Source organism: Schistocerca gregaria, chromosome 3, assembly GCF_023897955.1.
Source record: "Schistocerca gregaria isolate iqSchGreg1 chromosome 3, iqSchGreg1.2, whole genome shotgun sequence".
NCBI lineage: Eukaryota > Metazoa > Arthropoda > Insecta > Orthoptera > Acrididae > Schistocerca > Schistocerca gregaria.
In genome coordinates, this window is record NC_064922.1 from 567,167,810 (window position 1) to 567,182,031 (window position 14,222).

Here is a 14,222-nt window from a genome sequence, read left to right on the forward strand (position 1 = left end):
TAATGCGAACATATCCGCGATATTTGATGATAAGAGAAGAGAGAGTGGCCGCGGGAAAAGACGGAGAAGTAATAAATACTGGAAGACAGCAGGCAGCTGTTGTGGTGCAGAAAGAGCAAAAGTGACAATGGCAGTGTGAGAGAAAGAGAGGGACACAATTACAGTGGAACATAGTAGACAGTAAGATAACAGTACAAGGAAAAGAGTGAAGGGTACAGTACCAGTGGTAGAGGAATAAAGAGGAGGTGTAAGTGGAAGTGGATGAGAGCCAGAGTCTATGACAATAATAATTATGAATTGAGAAGTAGTGACAGTGAGAAGAAACAGCAACAGTGTAAATGAATGAATTAGAGAATAGCAGTAAGAGGGAACAAGTTAGTCACAGTGAGAGGAGACAGTAGTAGTAGGATAGAACGAAGCTGTGAGACAGGAGACAGTGACAGTCGGAGAGTCACAAAAAGGTAATAACAATGAGTTGGGCCGAATGACTGAGTGAGAATGGACGATTGGGAGTGGATGAGCATGAGAGACTTACAGTTATGAACTAGTGGGTGCGAGCGAGTTACAGTTAGGACGGCTTGTGGGGGTGAGAGGTTAGTTGCATGCTAAAAAGAGTGTTAATATGTTCGTATGCCAATATTTTTGAGGCAATTCTTAAAGGTGCTGAGGAACGCAGAATGAGGCAGCTAGTGCCCAACTTTCCAGTCAGTGTCTTTTAATGAAGAGGAGCATATTCGGCTTTTTTGTACTGCGATAGTAGCATTTTTCCACTGGTTTTACGACTTGGACGGAACGACAATCCTGGAGGCCGCCATTTCCAGCCGAACGAATGAGTCGTTACGCCCATGTGTCAAGGGCATGCTGCTGCCGCAATGTATTCTTTTCACTAATACTGAGTATCAAGGGGCGATCAGTATTTACTTTCTCCGAAGAAGAAAAGCTTCTTAGCCAAGATCGCAATTTGTGTTCATAGTAATTGTAACTTTCACTTTCGACGTGCCAACACATCATTCAAGTCACGTGTTGTGCGTCTGTAGATTATTTAATGGAAAGATTTTGTGTGCATCTGGCACAAGATGTTTATAATAACCTGTACGAAGATATGATGATGTAACATAGTTTTACCGAAACCCGTCATCGATACAGTGTTTCATTGCGATCTTAACTAAGAAGCTTTTCTTCTCCTGAGAAAATGAAATCACTCTGTAATTAGCAACCGGAGACCGTAACTCCCTTATACCAAGATGCTCATAAAATATCACTGAACTACCTGAGGGTTTCGTGAAGAGTAATGAGAGTAATTTTTTTCATTGAACTACGGAACTGTCTGCTTCCAGGCACTTGCTCCCATGTATAATGTCATCCAGTAAAGGAGCCTGCACGCGTTCAACAATTATTGACTGTACTAGTTAATCAAATCTTCAGCACCATGAAGCGACATCACACCGTCAATAATGTTTCCTAAAACAGTGCTGATAAAGCGATTTTACAGAGTTCAGATGTCGAACACTAAGAAAGCGTGTACCGCAGTTGTATTAGATATAGCTTTCAAACAACAAAAAACAGAATATTGGTTCGAGAGTGTTTGAAAAAAAAAGGAGCAACTGGTCACACGTTAATCTACTGACTGAAATAAAAATCACGGACCTGAAAGATTTCATAAACTATTTACCGTTGAGTCCTGCATAATACGACCTGGCGATAGCAGGTCATCCAAATTCTCGACGTTTAGTTTGTAATATCATCACATACACAATTAATAAAATTCTGTGGCAACTTCTGAAGCAATTATATCTGCTTGACAAGGATATGTTCAGGTAATTAACGTAATATATTTTTTTTACGATTTGCGGTACTTTGGTGAAACTGATATGTATTTTCCAGACCTCTTACTAAACATTTCACATATATGAGTATTTTTCGTAGTGGAAGTGTTTTTTTTTTTTTTTCGAAGTGCTCTGAAATTCGCCAGCCTGTGTTAGATTTTCAAATTAATACAGTAAGCAGTGTCATAGAAAATTCTCCGTTGCCCATCCCAAAAGTAGTATCTACACTGAAGCGCCAAAGAAAGTGGTCTAGGCATGCGTATTCATATACAAAGGTATGTAAACAAGCACAATACGGCACTGCGGTCGGCAACGCCTAATTTGGAGAACAAGTGTCTGGGGCAGTTGTTGTATCGTTTACTGCTGCTACAATGGCAGTTTATCAAGATTTGAGAGAGTTTGAACGTGGTGTTATAGACGGTGCACAAATCATGGGACACAGCATCTCCGAGGTAGCGATGAAGTGGGGATTTTCCCGTACTATCATTTCACGAGGGTACCGTGAACATCAGGAATCCAGTAAAACATCAAATCTCTGCGGCTGGAAAAAGATCGTTCAAGAACGGGACTAACGACGACTGAAGAGAATCGTTCAGCGAGACGGAAGTGCAACTCTGCCGCAGATTGCTGCAGATTTCAATGCTGGGCCATCAACAAGCGTCAGCGTATGAGCCTTTCAACGAAACATAATCGATATGGGCTTTAGGAGCCGAAGGCCATTTCGTGTACCCTTGATGACTGCTCGAAACAAAGCTTACTGTTGATGATTGGAAGCATGTTGCCTGGTCGGACGAGTCTCGTTTCAAATTGTATCGAGCGGATGAACGTGGACGTGTATGGATACAAAATGGTTCAAATGGCTCTGAGCAACATGGGACTTAACTACGGACGTCATCAGTCCCCTAGAACTTAGAACTACTTAAACATAACTAACCTAAGGACATCACACACATCCATGCCCGAGGCAGGATTCGAACCTGCGACCGTAGCGGTCGCGCGGTTCCAGACTGTAGCGCCTAGAACCGCTCGGCCACCCCGGCCGGATGTATGGATACAACCTCATAAATCAATGGACCCTGCATATCAGCAGTGGACTGTTCAAGCTAGTGGAGGCTCTGTATCGGTGTAGGGCGCGTGCAGTAGGAATGATATGGAACCCCTGATACGTCTAGATACGACTCTGACAGGTGGCACGCACATAATCGTCCTGTTTATCACCTGCATCCGTTCGAATGTATGAATTCTCCGCCCTGAAATCTGGGAACTCTTCGACTCGTACCTGCGCCCATTGTGTCCCGTCCCACCTGCAGCCGGACCGTCCTAATCACCTTGCGCTACCTGCTCCCTGGACTCGGCCGAACTCCGTCCACACAGTCCTGTCTGCCTGGTAACATCGCTCTACTTTTCGTAGACTTCACATCGTGCCACTTGGATATTACCATCTAAGTTCTGATACGGAAGTTTCAATTCGTGGTAAGCCTAGTTGCCACTATGAATGTTACACTCCTGGAAATTGAAATAAGAACACCGTGAATTCATTGTCCCAGGAAGGGGAAACTTTATTGACACATTCCTGGGGTCAGATACATCACATGATCACACTGACAGAACCACAGGCACATAGACACAGGCAACAGAGCATGCACAATGTCGGCACTAGTACAGTGTATATCCACCTTTCGCAGCAATGCAGGCTACTATTCTCCCATGGAGACGGTCGTAGAGATGCTGGATGTAGTCCTGTGGAACGGCTTGCCATGCCATTTCCACCTGGCGCCTCAGTTGGACCAGCGTTCGTGCTGGACGTGCAGACCGCGTGAGACGACGCTTCATCCAGTCCCAAACATGCTCAATGGGGGACAGATCCGGAGATCTTGCTGGCCAGGGTAGTTGACTTACATCTTCTAGAGCACGTTGGGTGGCACGGGATACACGCGGACGTGCATTGTCCTGTTGGAACAGCAAGTTCCCTTGCCGGTCTAGGAATGGTAGAACGATGGGTTCGATGACGGTTTGGATGTACCGTGCACTGTTCAGTGTCCCCTCGACGATCACCAGAGGTGTACGGCCAGTGTAGGAGATCGCTCCCCACACCATGATGCCGGGTGTAGGCCCTGTGTGCCTCGGTCGTATGCAGTCCTGATTGTGGCGCTCACCTGCACGGCGCCAAACACGCGTACGACCATCATTGGCACCAAGGCAGAAGCGACTCTCATCGCTGAAGACGACACGTCTCCATTCGTCCCTCCATTCACGCCTGTCGCGACACCACTGGAGGCGGGCTGCACCATGTTGGGGCGTGAGCGGAAGACGGCCTAACGGTGTGCGGGACCGTAGCCCAGCTTCATGGAGACGGTTGCGAATGGTCCTCGCCGATACCCCAGGAGCAACAGTGTACCTAATTTGCTGGGAAGTGGCGGTGCGGTCCCCTACGGCACTGCGTAGGATCCTACGGTCTTGGCGTGCATCCGTGCGTCGCTGCGGTCCGGTCCCAGGTCGACAGGCACGTGCACCTTCCGCCGACCACTGGCGACAACATCGATGTACTGTGGAGACCTCACGCCCCACGTGTTGAGCAATTCGGCGGTACGTCCACCCGGCCTCCCGCATGCCCACTATACGCCCTCGCTCAAAGTCCGTCAACTGCACATACGGTTCACGTCCACGCTGTCGCGGCATGCTACCAGTGTTAAAGACTGCGATGGAGCTCCGTATGCCACGGCAAACTGGCTGACACTGACGGCAGCGGTGCACAAATGCTGCGCAGCTAGCGCCATTCGACGGCCAACACCGCGGTTCCTGGTGTGTCTGCTGTGCCGTGCGTGTGATCATTGCTTGTACAGCCCTCTCGCAGCGTCCGGAGCAAGGATGGTGGATCTGACACACCGGTGTCAATGTGTTCTTTCTTCCATTTCCAGGAGTGTATTCTTACACAGTGAAGAAAACGAAGGAAGGTGGGACTGTGATTTTGCTCTGTTCGAAACAGAAGGAAAAGCTTTGCCGGGGAAAGCTTAAAACCAAGGACTCTACAGTGCTCTTTTCGCACGAGCTCCAGATGACGCAAGGTTGGAAGTACAGAGGACTCTGAACCAGGCAAAGAAGAGGACATGAGAGGAAAATACGTCTATTTTCAAAATCCATCCAGAGGAGCTAGGTAGCTTGCATAATCGATGATACGACTTTGTGACAGAAATGCCAGAGCAGCGAACAACAAAGAAGCCGTTATACAATCAAAGGGCAAAGTCGCAGGGAAGTGAGAGGGATCTAGAGACAAGAGAAGAGATTGAACTTAAAGCAGAGCTATTAACTATGAATGATGGCAGCAGTTTCCTGTTAAGTGACGATAGATCAGGAGACAGGATAATAGTTTTTTGTGGAAGAGCAGGGAGAGAGGCACTAAGAAGTAAACCAGACTTTTGTATGTATGGTATGTTCAAGTGCTGTAGCAAACAGTTTTCACAGATATATACAATTCATGCAGATTCTGAAAGTAATAAAAATGAGACTAATATCCACCCAGTTGCATTTGCGTTATTACCAAATAAAAGAAACGAGACATACATAAGACTTTTCAGAAATATGCTGGATAATATTCCTGAATGGAATCCTGTAAGTGTGACTGTAGATTTTGAGTCAGCAGCTATTTCTGCAATTATACATATGTTACCAACTTTCTCAGTGCATGAATTCTATTGACATGTGAGAAAGTCTCTCTGGAGGAAAGTACAGGATCTTCGACTCACTCGCGAATATAATGAAGAAGTGAGACAACAAATTCGTATGTGTGCTGCGATGGCGTTTCTACGGCCTGAAGATGTATGTGATGGCTGGATGGAGAGACATTCACAGGCACCGAATGTTCCTAAGCTTTCTGGCTTTTTTTACTATTTTGTAGAGAGATGATTGGAAAATCAAGAAACCCTATCAGCCTTTGGAGCTGCTACAAAAGGCTCCATCGAACAACTAACTCCATAGAGGGGTGGCATAACAAAATTAATAATATGATTTCCAAACCAAATCCTGAAATTAGTGACTTAATTACTTGCATGAAAACAGAAGCAGAAAATCTTGCGTGCGCGTTAATGAGAACAGAGCTGAGTATGGAAGGTAAAAGAAAGATAACAGTGTACATGAAACGGGATGAAAGGCTGGAGAAAAGATTGAAAAAGTACGAGGAGGATGGTGAGATCTCCTGCCTTCAAAAACTAGACTACATAATGTATCAGAATATGTATATAAGTAAAAAATATATTGGAGGTATGAATTAAACAACGCCTTCAGTCACAACTTTTTCGTGTTTTACTAACTACACGATGAATTTCGGACCCTGTGAGTCCATCTTCAGGTGTCTTAATACACGTTTTATTTCTTCTCCTGAATGAGGTGAAATGCATATTACAAAAAATGGCCAACCTTTACAGAAAAACAAATGTAACAGTTGCATTCTCAACCTGTAATAAGTTAGGAAACCTAGTCATCCATAACGTAAAATCAAACACACAAACATACAACAACAGTGGAGTCTACAAAGTATCATGCCCCAGTTGTCCTGCCTACAGGCAGGCACAAACTTCACGACCCGTTTTCAAGAACATGTAAATGCTTTCAGGATCAAGAATTTCGAGAAATCAGTGATTGCACAATATGTGTTGGAAACTAAACATGTCATCAACAGTCTAGAAAGCAATTTGGTAATACTACATAACGAAGCCAATGGTTTCTGTTAGAACAACTGGAGATATACCTCTATAAAATAAAATAAAAATAAAAAAAATCTATGTTAAATGAACAAACAGATTTCGCAAGCCATAGTTATTTCAATAATTTTAAAAACCTATTCTTAAGTTATTTCTTGAATACGTGAATTGTTTACTAGTTGTATCTTTAGCACTACGTATAAATTCATCTTTGACAACATCATGTACAAAAACATCTGTGAAGTGTTTATATGTGCGGAAATGTACTTCTTGAATGAAGTGACACGTACAAAAACGACAGAGAAAATAATGTTTTCCGGTACTAAAACGTTAAAAATGCTTTCCTTGGATGATGTGGTAAGTTTACACTTTTCATTTTCCACTATTTTGAACTAGTTCGACTTAGGAAATTCGTAACCTAACATTAAACCTTTTCGTGACCGGAATATGCATTTCAACTCATTCAGGAGAAGAAATAAAACATGTATTAACACCAATTACATCTGTCAAAGGACCCACAGGGTCCGAAACGCATTGTGTAGTTAATAAAACACGAAAAAGTGGTGGCTGGAGGCATTGTTTGATTCATACCTTCAATGTTTTGAATACAGTCACGTTTTAAGCTGCAAAATATGGATAAAATTAAATTAAAAAAATATATGAAATGTAAATACCAATCTTTAACAAATACAAAAAAACAATAACAAAAAAGATAAAAAAATTGACGAAGCTTATAAGCCGATTTTAAACACGCCTAAATACCAATAAAATTACTTTTGCCATTTATCAAGTCCAAAGCCTGGATAAAGTGCGATGGGAATCAGCTTAAGTCCCATGCCTCAGTAGTATTTACAAATTAACTGTTAAAATTAAGCTACACTACACATGTGTGAACACAGTGCCACTTAATAGTTCCGAGTATTTAATAACTGCACTTTTATGAAAAAATATCTATTGACAATGACTGCTGTCTGGTGCTGTAAAAGAACCGAATCTTCTTTATGTACTGAAATATTCTAAAGTCTCTGTGAAGTCTTATTTTGTTCGATCTACTGGCTATTTGTTGTTTGTCGTACCAAGCGAGGTTAGCGCAGTGGCTAACCAGGGTTCAGTCATCTGGCCGTCAATAGCCTACTTTATTTGGTTTTCCTTGTTTAAGCAAATGCTGTGAAGGTTCCTTAAAGAGGTTATGGTAGCTCTCCCCCCCCCCCCCCTCCCCGCACGCCCACCTCTCCCGTACCAACAGACGTGACATGAAACACCAAACGCAAAATTGGTTTTCTCTAGGTTGTAATGATGAGTGATCATATACTGAGCTAAAATTAAGGATATCTTTGGAATATAAACTTGCTTTCTGTGAGTTCCCATTCACTTTAGAAAGAAGGGCACTAATGATGGAAAGATGATGCTCCTGAGCTATTTAAATATGAAGCTATTGAATGACTTGGCGATATTAGCCGTGATCAATTTAGATCTCACACACAACTGCATTAATTTCCTATTTTGTTACCTACATGTCGAATGTTTTGTTCTGCTTCAGACTGACGTTTACGCAGTGGTTTAGCTATGTATTTTAGAACCCAATGCGGACTTCTGTCATCCTCAGTAATTAACATCTTGACAAAATCATTTATTCATTTGCTATTTCCGATAGGACCACGCTTCCGTTTGAGGTGCTGTCTAGGTAAGACTTGTTCCTAAGGTTTTAAGGTTTAAAAATTCAACCACGTTTGAAAACTCTTGCCAAATTCATATGCGTTGTTCAAACTTGTGCCTGTGGTAAAGAGACTACTACATGAATAACACAAACTGTGGTTTTTGGTTGAATGTGCAATCCAAGTTCTAAAAGTATTCTCACGCTGTGGCTGATACAGAAGGAGTCAGAAAATACTGTTAGTTAACGCTTTTTTTAAACTCATTTTCTATTAAACAAAAACGAATGAGTAATGTTTGTTTTTAAATTTTTGTCACTTACTGTTTTGATGATTCTACTGTTAGATTTCCAAGACAGTCAAAAGTTCTGATAGGTGTCAGAATAGAAAATATTACTACTACTTTCATTGGATTCTTCTTCATGTACTCTTTCTTCAACTAATATACTGTCTTCTTTTGCATGGCAGTTATGTGCAAGATTACCTACGTTTTCAGTTTTATCAAGAACCACTCCATTAATAGGTTCTTCATTTTTGTTAGTCTCATCAATTTTTTGCTCATCTAGAAATGCACCCTTGAACAATAATATTTTTGCGCCTTCTTTCATGTCCTTTGGGTCAAATGCTTCTCTGAAGTAAGTTTGACAAATTTCGGCACTGAACCAGCTAACAAATGACCCTTCAAAAACCTGACCGCAATTTACCTGTTTATTTATTTATTTACTTATTTTGTACTCCACTTCGGCAATGTCGCTGTGTATGTGTTCTAAACCAAATTTCTGCATTGATTAATAGAATCGTTTTTTTTTACTTTTAATCAGTAAGAATTCTCTACCTAAAAACATATACGTATCGAAACCAATAACAGTGAAATTGTTACATGCAACATGTAGTATGGCTAGTACCGTACGGCTGAGCATGCTAGCTCACATCCCCAGGGTATTAGTGGGCCCTTCCTCGACCTTTTCTGGGCAGAAATTTCACAGGGCGCAGAACGCAAGAGGGATTAGTGGGTCCTTCCTCGACCTTTTCTGGGCGGATATTTCACAGGGCGGAAAGTTCACAGGGCGAAGAACACACGACACCATCTATTCATCTCCATCGTGCATTCCGACGGACTTGGGCAATTCCAGCAGGACAATGCGGCACCTTGCACGTCCAGATTTGCTACAGAATGGCTCCAGGAACACTCCTCTTTGTTTAAATCCTTCTTCTGGCCACCAAACTCCCTAGACATGAACATTATTGAGCATATCTGGGATTCCTTGCAACGTGCTGTTCAGAAGAGATCTCTACCCCCTCGTGCTCTTACGGATTTATGGACAGCCCTTCAGGATTCGTGGTGTTGGTTGCCTCCAGCACGACTTCAATTAATCGAGTACATACTACGTCGTGCTGCATCACTTGTGCATGCTCGCGGAGGCCCTGCACGGTATTTGGCAGCTGTACCAGTTTCTTTTCCTCTTCGGTGTATAATATTTACCCTTGCACAGACCTAGTAAAATTGTTTTGTGTAAAAGATTATGTGAAAATTGAATCTGATGTAAGATGTGCAGAAGGAAGAAAGGAAAACATCAACGTAGACACTACGCTGTGTGGCTAGTTCATGAAGCTCTGTTAACATCTACATGGAGAGTATTGCCAAACTATCAATGCCACACGTTCAGTATGTGTTGACAATACTGAGGATAATTCCGAGGATGCCTCAGGAGCTGCCACGTGACTGGAGGTCTACACTTGAGCGTGCGATGCTCTAGCCACGGCTCCCAAACAGCTTACCTTCTCAACAAAGGGATCTTTCTCTACCAGCAAACGACGACAATCCCAGGGATATGTACAGCTGACGTACAGAGCCTCGCAGTTTGGTGCCCTGAGCAGCCAGGCAAGAAACTTCAGTTAAAACTTCCGATCTGAGAGGCCGTGGGTGACACGTTAAACCAGTCCTGCCCCAACAGCTCTCTGTGAGCACGAGTGCTCTGGCCGCGCTCCTGCCCAGCGCCCCGAGAGCAACGCCCAGTGAGGTTGAGGGGTGAGGGCAAGAGGAAAATCAAGGCTGCTGCCAGACGTCGCCAGAGCAAAGTATTCGCCTCGTCAGGTGTCAAGCAGTTCGCTGACGACACTACTCGCGTTCAATTAGATTTTCGTTCTACAATTGGAATACTGTGGCATCTATGCCCTTGTCAAGAAAAGACAAATCGCTCAACGCTGAATCGGAAAGACAATTTAAAAGTGCTTAATAAGCCATAGCACTGTTATGAACTGGAAAAATACTCATTGGAACGTCATTACAATAGTAAGCAGAAATATGGTATGATGCACCTGTCTTCTGACGAACGACAGTTAATGGCAGCTGAACTGAACTGAAGGTGGCCGTTAGGGAAAAAGCTGTGCGATAACAAAATCTTTTATGGCCGACATCGCCAATTACTTGAATTCATTAAGAGACTAAAAGCAAGGAAAGAATGGTTTACTAACAGATATGGCGAACAACACTAATGCTGTCAAACAAACAGTAATCCTCTGGAACAATCAGCTTCAGGTTCACGGTGTGGAACATTTCCTGTAACTGAAGGCAGTCAAGGCAGACATGACTAACTACATTTTAGTTATTGAAACATTGCTTCGTGAGTTCTCAAAGAGATTTCACGACATCGCACAAATGAAGACGGATTTCATTTTTGGCTGCTAATGTAGCTCATTACTTACAGCCTGAGGTGACAGACATACCTAGCTCAACGACCTGTTTGTCCAATCCAGGGACTCACAACACTTTTATAAAGTGTTACCCCAGAAGCAATATGCTTGACAGCACCGAGAAGCCGCTAATTTCAGTATGTGTGTCAATACCTGTGTGAATGTTTCTTTTCTTCTGCTATGAAATTTACAAACTTCCAGCGATGTTGGAGTTTAATAGATTTTAATCTGCATAGCTGTTTGACAGTGTCACAAACGACAGGACCGGACATATTGCATATTCTAAAATCGAAATGCGTAAAATGTATAAACTTGACAGGTTAATGTCGAATGTCTGATTACTGTATTAGCACTATATAATGTATTTCTTTATTGAAGTAATAAAAGTTATTGCTTTGGCAAAAAAATGAAAAAGTAAAAGTAAACACAGGTGATGAAATCCTGTTTATAAAAGTATGCTGCAATTATCATCCCTCCGAAGTAGTTGCACTGTGTCGCAAACACGCCTTCCTAAGTTTTTCACGCGTGTAGCGTTTGGCATGCAGCCCTTCCACTCACACACCTCTTCGGGATAGCGAATAGTATCTGCAGGATTCTTCCATGTATACAACCTTCTTTTATGATTCTTGAACCAAGTATTAGCTATGATTAAGTTATGCTCTGTGCAAAATTCTACGAGGCGGCTTCCTCTTTCATTTCTTCCCCCCAATCCATATTCACCTACTATGTTTCCTTCTCTCCCTTTTCCTACTGACGAATTCCAGTCACCCATGACTATTAAATTTTCGTCTCCCTTCACTACCTGAATAATTTCTTTTATCTCATCATAGATTTCTTCAATTTCTTCATCATCTGCAAAGCTAGTTGGCATATAAACTTGTACTACTGTAGTAGGCGTGGGCTTTGTGTCTATCTTGGCCACAATAATGCGTTCACTATGCTGTTTGTAGTAGCTTACCCGCTCTCCTATTTTTTTATTCATTATTAAACCTACTCCTGCATTACCCCTATTTGGTTTTGTATTTATAACCCTGTATTCACCTGACCAGAAGTCATGTTCATCCTGCCAAACAACTTTACTAATTCCCACTATATCTCACTTTAACCTATCCATTTCCCTTTTTAAATTTTCTAACCTACCTGTCCGATTAAGGGATCTGACATTCCATGCTCCGATCCGTAGAATGCCAGTTTTCTTTCTCCTGATAACGACGTCCTCTTGGGTAGTCCCCGCCCGGCGATCCGAATGGGGGACTATTTTACCTCCGGAATATTTTACCCAAGAGGACGACATCATCATTTAATCATACAGTAAAGCTGCATGCCCTTGGGAAAAATTACGGCTGTAGTTTCCCCTTGCTTTCACCCGTTCGCAGTAGCAGCACAGCCAGGCCGTTTTGGTTAATGTTACAAGGCCAGATCAGTCAATCATCCAGAAGATGAAATGGGAGATACCATACTTCGGGAAGAGTTTGACAGAGCACTGAAAGACCTGAGTCGAAACAAGGCCCCGGGAGTAGACAACATTCCATTAGAACTACTGACGGCCTTGGGAGAGCCAGTCATGACAAAACTCTACCATCTGGTGAGCAAGATTTATGAGACAGGCGAAATACCCTCAGACTTCAAGAAGAATATAATAATTCCAATCCCAAAGGAAGCATGTGTTGACAGATGTGAAAATTACCGAACTATCAGTTAATAAGTCACAGCTGCAAAATACTAACACGAATTCTTTACAGACGAATGGAAAAACTGGTAGAAGCAGACCTTGCGGAAGATCAGTTTGGATTCCGCAGAAATGTTGGAACACGTGAGGCAATACTAACCTTACGACTTATCTTAGAAGAAAGATTAAGAAATGGCAAACCTACGTTTCTAGCATTTGTAGACTTAGAGAAAGCTTTTGACAATGTTGACTGGAATACTCTCTTTCAAATTCTAAAGGTGGCAGGGGTAAAATACAGGGAGCGTAAGGCTATTTACAATTTGTACAGAAACCAGATGGCAGTTATAAGAGTCGAGGGACATGAAAGGGAAGCAGTGGTTGGGAAGGGGGTGAGACAGGGTTGTATCCTCTCCCCGATGTTATTCAATCTGTATATTGAGCAAGCAGTAAAGGAAACAAAAGAAAAATTTGGAGTAGGTATTAAAATTCACGGAGAAGAAATAAAAACTTTGAGGTTCGCCGATGACATTGTAATTCTGTCAGAGACAGCAAAGGACTTGGAAGAGCATTTGAACGGAATGGACAGTGTCTTAAAAGGAGGATATAAGATGAACATCAACAAAAGCAAAACGAGGATAATGGAATGTAGTCAAATTAAATCGGGTGATGCTGAGGGAATTAGATTAGGAAATAAGACACTTAAAGTAGTAAAGGAGTTTTGCTATTTAGGGAGTAAAATAGCTGATTGTGGTCGAAGTAGAGAGGATATAAAATGTAGACTGGCAATGGCAAGGAAAGCGTTTCTGAAGAAGAGAAATTTGTTAACATTGAGTATAGATTTAATGGTCAGGAAGTCGTTTCTGAAAGTATTTGTATGGAGTGTAGCCATGTATGGAAGTGAAACATGGACAATAACTAGTTTCGACAAGAAGAGAATAGAAGCTTTCGAAATGTGGTGCTACAGAAGAATGCTGAAGATTAGATGGGTAGATCACATAACTAATGAGGAGGTATTGAATAGAATTGGGGAGAAGAGGAGTTTGTGGCACAACTTGACAAAAAGAAGTGACCGGTTGGTAGGACATGTTTTGAGGCATCAGGGGATCACAAATTTAGCATTGGAGGGCAGCGTGGAGGGTAAAAATCGTAGAGGGAGAGCAAGAGATGAATACACTAAGCAGATTCAGAAGGATGTAGGTTGCAGCAAGTACTGGGAGATGAAGAAGCTTGCACAGGATAGAGTAGCATGGAGAGCTGCATCAAACCAGTCTCAGGACTGAAGACCACAACAACAACAACATGGCTGTTGGTGCAGCTTCTCATGCCCTGAAGTCCTCCTGCTGATAATTATAAACCCTTCACGTTTAGTCACCCGTTAAAAAAGATTCTGGATAGAACAACCGGAGACAGTTACCATGTGTGTGTGTGAGCAGCCGGAGATTATTGCCATGTGTGTATGATTGTATGAATGTGTGTGTGTGTGTGTGTGTGTGTGTGTGTGTGTGTGTGTGTGTGTGCTTTGCTTCCATTCTGAAGAAGGCTTTAGGAAAAAGTTACTTGACCACTCTTTTCCTCGTGTCTGTCTGCTGCTCGGCATGTGAGTAGCAATCAATCGCTCCGCGTTGTAGTTATTCCCTCCTGAAGTTTACTGTGAACAGTAATTACAATACGTAAAAATGACAAT